The following is a 10,347-nucleotide window of genomic DNA, read 5'->3' on the forward strand; positions in this document are numbered from 1 at the left end:
GTTAAAAGCGTTTAGGATCAAAGTGTTTGAGCGCCTTTATCTCATATTCTTTTCTATTCCGATTTCTAGGTTACCTTATCACTAGGACTGCAGTTCAGGACCCAGAATCTTATAGAAATTATTCGAGGCAAAACAAACCCTAAATTAAAAATCTCATCTCCTTGAGTTATCTGATTTTGATCAGACAAAGCCGGCCCAGTGTCTTAGGATGTCTCAGGCTCAACCTTTGGCAACCAATGAAGGGTGTGTAGCAGAACTCCATTGGTTCTCCCCCCCCTTTTGTTTTAATACCATCAAATAAATTAAAGAAAATCTGTTTAGTAACCAGTCAGGAATAACTTCTTGACAATCTAGTCTTGCAGGCTGCAGGCCTTGCAGTTAGTCAAAATTCCTAATTCAAACAGAGCAAGGCATTCTGATTATGCCAGATGTGAACCTGCCTACATGCATGGATTCACTCAGAGGATATGTATATATTAGGACACAATATTATATATTAGGTAAGACAGTGTGGTTAAACTATCCACACAGACTTTAATTGCTTACCTAGCCTATTATTTTAGAACAGACACATATACACATATACTGTAATATATAAACTGTATATGGAATTAATATGGCAAATAGTTATACTGTATATAAACAATAAGGTTATTTTCACAATGGTTATTAATTTCAGTACAGAGTCACACTTTTAATGGAATTTCAGCACATAGATCTGTGCACCAAATTATGGCCAGTTTGCTAGTGTCAATATGATCTGTTAAGTACTGATGTAACTATAATATATAACTATATTGTGAATCTAATTTGTTTTAAACAGTTTTTAACATTATGTATTATATTGTTGTGATGTACCCTGGAACCTTCTGGTGAAGGGTGGGTAATAAATTTAACAACAATGATATTATATACGTATATGATGCATATTGTATATAACATTGAAATTCACTTTGTCAGTGTTCAGGAAGTTGCTTATTATTATTGGTCCATTTTGCAGAAAACCATCAAACAGAAAAAGATGTAAACATTATAATACAAAAATTCAAAATATAGCACTCTGTGTAAATTTCTGCAGTATATGTGTTCGGGTGTGTGTACTATTATATATAACTTGTCTTTGTCTCGGTATACCCCTGAGTTGCCCTCTCAGAAGGTCAGCTCCCTGGACATAGACATTATTTTTCTTCCTCACAGTCACTCTCACATACACACACGCACCATTTTTAACTGCCTGTGGCCTCGTTGGAGGATTATAAATGTCTCCTTCTCGCTGTGATTTGTTTAATCCGTGGAAATGGTGCTGGTCCTATGTAAACAAGCCAAGTGCTGAATGAAGGCAGCCACCCATGCGTGGCCAGCCTGCCTATTTGTCAGAAAACCTTCATAAATACTGAGCCGGGGCTGGGCAAGGATGTGATGTCTCCATTTTTGCCAGGAAAGGGCACGAGGAAGACAAAGCGAAGCAGAGCGCCGTGTAACCTTTAAGGGACAGATAGAGTATGAGCTGCTCTTCACCAGAGCCTCCCTCTCTCCCGGTAATTCACCGCCAGCGAGGATGGATGACGGGTTATCCGGAGTATCTAGGCTTGCTTCTGTGTGTAGCATGTATGTGTGCAAAGACAAAGTGAGGAAGACAGTCCAATAATATCTTCGTCCCTCAACCATTCTGCAATCCAGCTCTTTAATTGTCTGGGGACCTGACACGCTCGCATACGGTCATGACTGTTTTGTGGGTTTTGTCGTGTAGCAAAATGGGCCCCCTCCCCGTTGATAACGCTTGGTAGGCGCACCCACAAAACGTCGGACCATCCTGTGTGTGTGTGGGGGGGAATCGTCTTTCTGTCTTTTAAAGGTTTACTTTTTCAATTATCCTTGTTGCTAAACAAAACCTTACTGTTTCCCTATGTTCTGTTTTGCATTTATCTCGTCTTGTGTCCGCTGGTGCTTTTTAAGAGAAACGCATTATGTGCCTGATCAGACGTTTTAGAAGAAGAGCAGTAATTACCTCTAGTAATTATTACAGTCCTTATTTATTACAAAAAAGTGAGAAAATGTCGAGTATTAAAACGTGAAAGCAGCTATTAATCAAACCTTTACACCTTCTTTAGCTCAGGCGTGATGGCGGGTATTATCATAAATCTACTCTGATAGTAACACAAGAATAATGAGTTTAGTAATGATAGCGATGATGATGATAATGATTTTAACCAACAAAGAATAGTGTAGATTTATTGCTAATAACGTGGTACAGGAACCTCTTTATTAAAAATTGCCTATATGTAACTCCTCATTGTTGAAGATGAGATTGCCAAGAGTGGTTTGGTGTGTTATGGCGCTCCAAGCACTGGTAAGGAGCAGCAACTTGAACGAGACCAGCGAATTCTGACCCGCCGACAGAAGGTTCTACTGTCCGCTGCCCAGAAACGCCCTTTAAGTAATTCGGCTTGGATCTCGTCTCGCTCCACCCACCTACCCATCCCCAGGTGTCCTATTGAGGCAAGGAGGGCGAATTCGGGCGTAACTCCCCCGGTCTCTCTCTCACACATACAGGAGCGAGCGTGTTATGCGCGCCAGAGACCGAATTATTTAATAGGTGCGTGAATGAATTTGGTCGTGCTTCGAGACAACGAGGCGGAATCGGGAGTGCCGAGAGGCACAATAGGTTCCGACCCTGAGTACCAAATATACCCTGCCTCCAAATACACATGGAAATAAGTCCCATGTGTAAGGCTTCAGCTCAACTTGCTTGCGATCTTAGCTTTACAACCGGAAGGATAGCCAAATTAAATTAAAGCACTTGGGTTAAGGTGGGGACAATTCTCCCCCAAACATCAACGCGGCTAGTTGGTTGCATTTTTGTTTAGTAGCTTTGTTGGGCGGTAGATCCAACTGATTCTGGAAAGGTAGATTTAGCTGATCGCCATTTAAGGGATGGACTCTGGAGTAAAGGTATTGTGGTTGTATATTGCTGAGTTAGGGTGATTTCTTCGCTTCTGTGTTTAAGAGGGAGGAAGGGGAGCGTTTAGTGGAGGGAGGTGGGAATCAGACAAGCGCGCGATGTAAACAGTTCGAGCATGCACGTGCACACAGTCATTTCGGCGCACAGAATTAACTAGTATCCGGGGACCTAACAGACAATAGGGGCTGTCAGGTCTGAGCCTCGCCACAGAGCAAATGCAGAGGCACCTGGGCAGCAGCGCCTGCGCTCCTTCCGCTAAAAACAGTAAAGGTCATTTTCCACAGAAGGCGCTTTGACGTGGCTGCGCAACACACACACACACAGACTTCCTGGAGTTTATTGTTGTCTTAGTACAAACAAGCCTTTGGAAAGTGGCTACTTAGTAGGTATTCGTGTAAACTGGATCCCCTCCCCCCATTTAGATTACTTGAGAAAAGAAGAAAACATATATTCTCTGTTAGTTCTGCTTGCCACCATAGGTTTAGGCATTATCTTAATTCCTCTCATCCCCTGTTTTAAGGAGTTATACCTACATTCCTTCACATGTATTGGATGTTACTCAATTCCCCCCCCCCCAAAAATCCGATATGATTATTTTAGGCTAGTCACGTCCCACCGCCACCACTCATTCAAAGGTGTAGAACTGTCAAGGTTTATTTTAAAGATCTCACTTCTTATCTTTTGTTTTATTTATTTTGATATTTTAGTGCAAACATGGGGAGGGACACAATATTTTAAAAGCAGACCTCACCCAATAAAATAATTTATATATCATCAGTTTTTAAAAGCTCCGAATCTTGAGAACCGTTAGGACAGCAATTCTACAAAGACAAACACACCCTTGCCTGGGAGTAAATCCTATTGAACTCACACGGACTTACTTCTGAGTAAACATACATAGGATTTGGCTGCAGGGCTGCAATCATATAATGGTAGAATTAGAGAGTTGGAAAAGAGCTTGAAGGTCTTCTAGTCTACTCTCCTGCTCAATGCACACTTACTTGCAAGTCCCACAGACAGCATTACACTTTACTTCTGAGTAAATATTAATAGAATTGGGACGCATGGGTGCAATCCAGAGCCCTCATGAATAGCAATAAGAGCATGGTCATGTACCTCAATTAAACGTGGCTTACACACTAGCGGGCTACAAGTTCTTTTAGCGCTAATGGGCACCGCCCAGGCTGTGTCGGACCTCTGGAGGGAGTCCCCAAAAATAAGGACCAGCTACATCCCCGAGTTGTACTCCCCTCTCTGTTATTTTAAGAAACAGACACCTTTAAAGTGATAACAAAATTTCAAGATTGATTCATGATGCGCCCAATATAATACTGACATAATTGCCTTGTGTTACATAATAAACAAAACATCTGTAGCGTTATAACCTTGGTGATGAGTTATGAAACCAAGGTATGGGCCAATTAGCTGGCTGGTATTTTATTTTTTTAAAGGTAAGACTCTATAAACATCGGTTTTAAATTGTCCTAATTAGTAACTTGCTCATTAATTAACTTTCTGATTAATTGTGTAGCAATCTAATTTGCAGATGAGGCACTTCACCAGTAATACCTTGTAACTCCTTCGCTTGTCTTTAAAATTCTCCAGCACTGAAGGACCCTCTCATACCGGTTGGCCTCTCTAGTTACAAAGGAATGATGTATGAATATGGCAACAATACTGAGTGAGCGACTAACAGTTACGAAGAAAATACGCACTAGTGAGGCAAGAGATCCACAACCCAGCTGAGCTGGAAAAATAGAATTTCCGAGATTGGTAGTGCACTATTGACATACTATATAATTTTATACTAATCACAACACATTGTACTCACTGGCTTGTGGGACCCGTTGCAAGTTTACAGGGCAGCCTAGTTCTTTCCATCCGTCTGAAACTTTTTGTCTTTCATATTGCGTCCCACTTATAGAGTCCATTACACCAGTTAAGCCAGGTCTTCTGGTCTTGGACTCCTGTCAAATGTCTAAAAGACTGATGACTGCGCTTTACCAAAGCCCAGTCGATAGGTTATGCCAATTACCTACTTTAAGGACCTGATTCTTAATAAACAAGCCCGATTCATTTAACTGGACCTTATGTTGGAATTGTGTGTTCGGTCCTTTTCACCAGTGACTGGGAGTAATCTTTCGACAGCCACAAATTAACAACAACAACAAAAACACCCTACATACATTTCCTTTCAAGTCAGTGCAATTGATTCCAGTGAAACCTCCTTACAGGTAAATGTGTTTAAGAAATCAATCTTCAAATGTGACTTTTGTTCCCAGACTTACTTCACCTCTTGTTTCGAGGAATGCACTGGAGGTCATTCCTCCCAAACCATACATTATTTTCTGGCCTCATTTAGGGGAGAGAGACTTTATATACCTTCAACATGCCACCAATACCGTGATTCTGCAACATTTAAATTAAGCGGTTAATTGAGGAATTAATCGGTTAATTTCAAGCCAGTTAATCAACATAACACAAAAATTTGGGTTCGTGGATGGTTATGGCATATCCTATTCGATATATATTTTAAAGGACTTTTTGTGTGCGAAGATGCAACAATGTTGCTTTAGCATTCCCTTCTCAAACGTCACCTTTTCTGCCTCTTCCCCCTCAAAAATATTACCCTAGATGATTATAAGAAGCTAGGGCGCAAATCTAATAACAGTACACAATAAAGGAATAGCGGGCGACATGTAAGCCACAGGGTTGGCCGGAATTGAAATATCCCATGGCTGGTTTGATGTATTTGCATCAGAAAGCCGGTCAAGATTTTTCCGGCTTCCCCGCCAGAGCTATTGTGGTCCGGGTTCGTCTCGAGTCCCATTCTGGGGGAAGAAGAGCGGGATTGAGAAAGAAAGGAAAGAAAAGCCTCTCCCCCTTATGGCAGATCATTCTCTAAGTGAATAGAGATGAAGGCAGGGATATTAAGTGACTCTATAAAACATCCCGGACACAATTGTGTGATTGATGGAGGACAAAGTGGGAACAGCAGGACACACGATCCTGGGAGAAGCCGCGCTGTCAATGCGAGAAACCCATCTCTGGAAACAGCTTCTCCTGGAGGAGTTTGCAGTCTATTTGTATGAGTAATCAGCTGAGCCCCCTCTCTGTCAGCCGTGTTTACTCACTGATTTTCTCAACAAGACAACCATTGACACTGGATGGATGGGGCTAATCTGGCGCAGAACTGGCGGCTTTGCAGAGGCTACAGGTCGAAAATGGAGCGCCGCGCCAGCTTCACCTCGCCTAATCTAGCGGCTAATATTTATTAGAGCCAATTTAGAGCGCTGCTCTCGCAAAGAGCAAGGAAAGGCGCGGCTACAATTAATAACACAACAATCGCCAATCAGACGAACATAGACGAGAACGGCGGGGAGAAGGGGGTGCCTGGGAGAAATATATAGCCCAAAAGCTGCCAAAGGCTCCGAGAAATATCCAGAGCAACTTCCAGGGAGAGCGCTTGGCAAAGCAGATTTGCGCCTACCCTGCGATTCACTCGCCATTGTGCCCAAAGAAGGGGGAGGAGTGTGTGCGAGCGGCGTCGGTTTGCTCTTAGGTTTTTTGTGTGGCAAGGAAGCTGCACCCTGAACTTCCAAGGCTTACCTGAAGCACCGAGGAAATATAGTATAGCCACAGATTCAAGCGTTTACGCACCCACATTTAGGCAAAAAACAATTACCGCCATACAAATATTTGCTCTGTGATTACAATCGAGGGGAAAGAGATGGGCACCCAGGGAGCACAGTACAGCACCAACAAACAAACATTGGGGGATAAGATAACAAAATATTGGCATACTGAAATGCATATGAAGTATAGCATACATCATTTGCGTACATAATTATCTGTGCTCTCTGGCCAAGTACTGTATGCACATTCCCCTCCATTTGTTCTTGCCTATAGTAACCAGTGCTTAGCCATTAATAAGCTTCATTTGCAACAGGCATACAATGAAAGTCACTTGGAGAAAGTATTTGCTGCTGTATTAGAGAGGGCTCCTTGATTGCCCACATGGAATCAGAGGGCAAGCTGTATATCAACATCTGCTCAAAAAAACACATCACATGTGCAGGCTGGGGCTATTTGCATGAGAGAGATGCTGATACTACACACATGAACACATCAGTATAGAATTATGCAAACTGTTATTTATGTAATGTGCACATCTGTTATTTTCATATCTAATAAGTGCTCATACACAAAGCCAGAGTAGCGGATGAATAGAATCTGGGTTCAAATCCAAGTTTGAATCCTGTTGGGCAAATCACCATCTCCCCCCATTAACCTTGGGCTTCCCAGCATGGGTGAGATTAAAAAGCTCTTGTCTGAGCCTATGGGAGGACCCGGAACTAAGCATAGGGTATAATGTGTTTTGTGTTTTATAGATAGAATATAATGCCTATGACATGCACAATGAATACATGTATTATATTTATTTTCTATATACACCCATATATAAAATGCACACCAGTTTCATACAGGCAGGCATTAATTATACATTTCTCTGTTGTACACACATTTAACCTTGCATAAATGGTATTTATTGCATAATAGTAGGCACATATTCACACCTGCTGCAAAAGATTGGCTCTGTTAGTTTGTTGCAGCAAAAGGCAGCAGGATTCTTGTGGCACCTTGAAGAGGAACACACTGTGATATGAACTTTTGTGGGCTATAATCTGTTTCATCAGATGCATGAAGTGGCCTGGAATGGAGAAAAGCAGGTATATACTGTATAGTAGTGTACTGCACGTGTGCATTATAAGCTTCTACATATATACAGAACAAGCACACTGGCACATTGCATATTTGTGAACCGCCCAGAGAGCTTCGGCTATGGGGTGGTATAAAAATGTAATAAACAAATAAATAATACATGTAGGAACATCTGTGGAGAGTCTTGCAGGTGTATTTTTTTAATAGGAGCATAACAGACAGTCCCACACCCATCATCAAAATCACATCTGTGTGAGAGATAAGTACACTTCATAAATTATATCCATCATATACGTTAATCTGTCCTCAAAAACTGCCGGAGTCTCCCTGAGATCTTTTTCTATACTCTGCGCCCGACATTTGCATTGAGGGAAAGGTCCCATTCTCCCAGTGGAAGTTTTTCCTCCAGTGCCAATACCAAGGACGGCGGGGCTTACAGGCGGTCAAAGGGTTAAAGCCCCTCACACCACCCGCGGCCAGGATCCCTCTCAGGATCGCTCCGCGCCCGCTCTTTTGGATACTTGGCGGAGGGAGGAGAGAGCCACGAGTTGAGCCGCTGATAGCTGCCTGCCTTGGCCCCAACTGTACAGCGCCCTCCCACAGAGGGGAGCGGGGCCGGAGACCAGCGGCTGCGGCTAGCAGGAATGGGGACGGCGGCAACAGCAGCAGCTCTGACCGGCTACACAGCCGCGGGCTGCTTCCTCGGCCTTCCAGGCTGCGGAGGCAAAGGCGGCTGCGCGGTCCATCAGCCGGCCGGCGCCTCCCCTCGCGTCCCTCAGGCGGCCGCTCGGCGCTAATTGCTCGGCTCCCTGCCCGCCCACACCTCGGCTAATTCCCCATTTCTCATTCCGCGGGGAGGCGGCTCGCAGACGGGGGCTGGGTGGGCAGCAGCCGCGACACTCCGGTCCCTCCTCGGAGCGCGCGCGCCTGACTCCGGCGTGTGGCGTCCATCAAGGCCACCCTATAAAGGGCGGTTCTCTAAATTAGCAGCTTGGCTGTATAATCAGGCTCCGGCCGTTGAGGCCGCTGCGCTCGCCCGTAGAACCAGGTGAGGCTGCAGCCTCTAATGGGCTGGGAGGTGTGACGGAGATGCTAAGCTGGCAATTAAACTTCACAAATATCATTCGATCGCGATTTTAGGGCAGCGCCAGGTTATTACGGCTGGAGAGGAAGAACGCAGGGAGATCTGTTACACAGAGAAGCAGATCAGCATTAAAATCAGATAAAACTTTTTTACTTAAAACAATTCGGCTTCCGCCATTACTTCCTTGGTCTCTTGAATCTGTTAGGTCCAAAAAATCATTTGAAACGTAATGGCCATATTTTATGGTGAGCTTTGTTTTGGCACGCATCTATGCGCTCATAAATGTCTGCGATTTTGACTGAATCCTCCTAAGAATCTAGAGCCTCGTGGGTTTTTCCCCCAACGACCGACCGACAATATAGGAAAAGTGAGCCCACTTAAAAGCAAATGAAGTGACCACATGATCCAGATGCGAACCTCTAATACTGGTGCATATGTATATTAGATGATATGCACGAGTTTTTCCTCATGCAGGGGTAAGGGATATTGGTCATCTAAAATGAGGGGAGGTGAAAAGAAAATTACAGTATTTGCAGTGGAAGCCCCTGAGAAATGACACTTAGATTTGCCCACCCTTGGTCTCCTCGGATAAAAAAAGCCTGGAGGAATGGAAAGCTTGAGAAGAAAGAGTTAAAAGTAAACTTAATTTAGAGGTGAAAACAAAAGGAAAGGGTAAACATTTAGAGAAAAGGTTACTTAAAGTGTAGCTCTGAGCGCAGAGACTTCTAACTGTAAGGCTGCTGCTTGTGCCATACAAAGCACAGCATCACCTCCCTCTAAAATTTCCTTTAAGTGTAAACACGTTGGGTTGCCTGCCTGTTAATGTACCATTTAAATATATTAACCCGTGTACATACTCTATTTAAATAGCTCTCTCCTCTAGATTCTTTTTCACATTTAAACTTCAAGACCATTTCCTATTTATTCCAAGAAAAAAAAAGTCCCATGGTGTTTGATGCACTTAAATACCTAAATTGAAATATAACCGAAAATATTATTAGCTTTATCTGCAGACACAAGGGAGGCAGGTTAAAGTATTTTTTCATTTAATTTAATAGTGAATTCAGCACTTAAGACACTTGATGATTTATTGATCAAATAGAAATCAGGGCATCCAACAGTTACTTATTTAATCCCCATTCCCACAATTAAAAATGATTTCCCCCCTCCCTTTCCCACAATTTGCACCCAGCCTTAAGGCTATCAAAGACTGCAAAGGGTTTGGAGGCTCCTAAATTATTATAAATCTCTTCCCACCCACCCCTTCCTTCCCTCTATGAAGGATGGGCAATCCTTATGAACCTCCATTGAACTGTAAACAGGATTTTAATGGACAGTAATGGCCCCATGATTTTTAGCTATTGTTCCAAAATGACTAGCCTGTTTATGGTTCTCATTAAAAAATGAATTAGAAAAGTCTTCTGTAATGAGAACTACGGAGGGTTTTGCATGCACACTGCTTTTACCCCTTGGCTGCATAGTGCCCCAGGTAATTGTGAATTCACAGTAGTAAACTAGGATACCTGTTATATTTGGGTAACTGAAGTCCTGTTTTAATAAAATGTGGGCTGGAGGGCAG

The sequence above is a fragment of the Rhineura floridana genome, chromosome 1, assembly GCF_030035675.1.
Source record: "Rhineura floridana isolate rRhiFlo1 chromosome 1, rRhiFlo1.hap2, whole genome shotgun sequence".
In the NCBI taxonomy this organism is placed as follows: domain Eukaryota; kingdom Metazoa; phylum Chordata; class Lepidosauria; order Squamata; family Rhineuridae; genus Rhineura; species Rhineura floridana.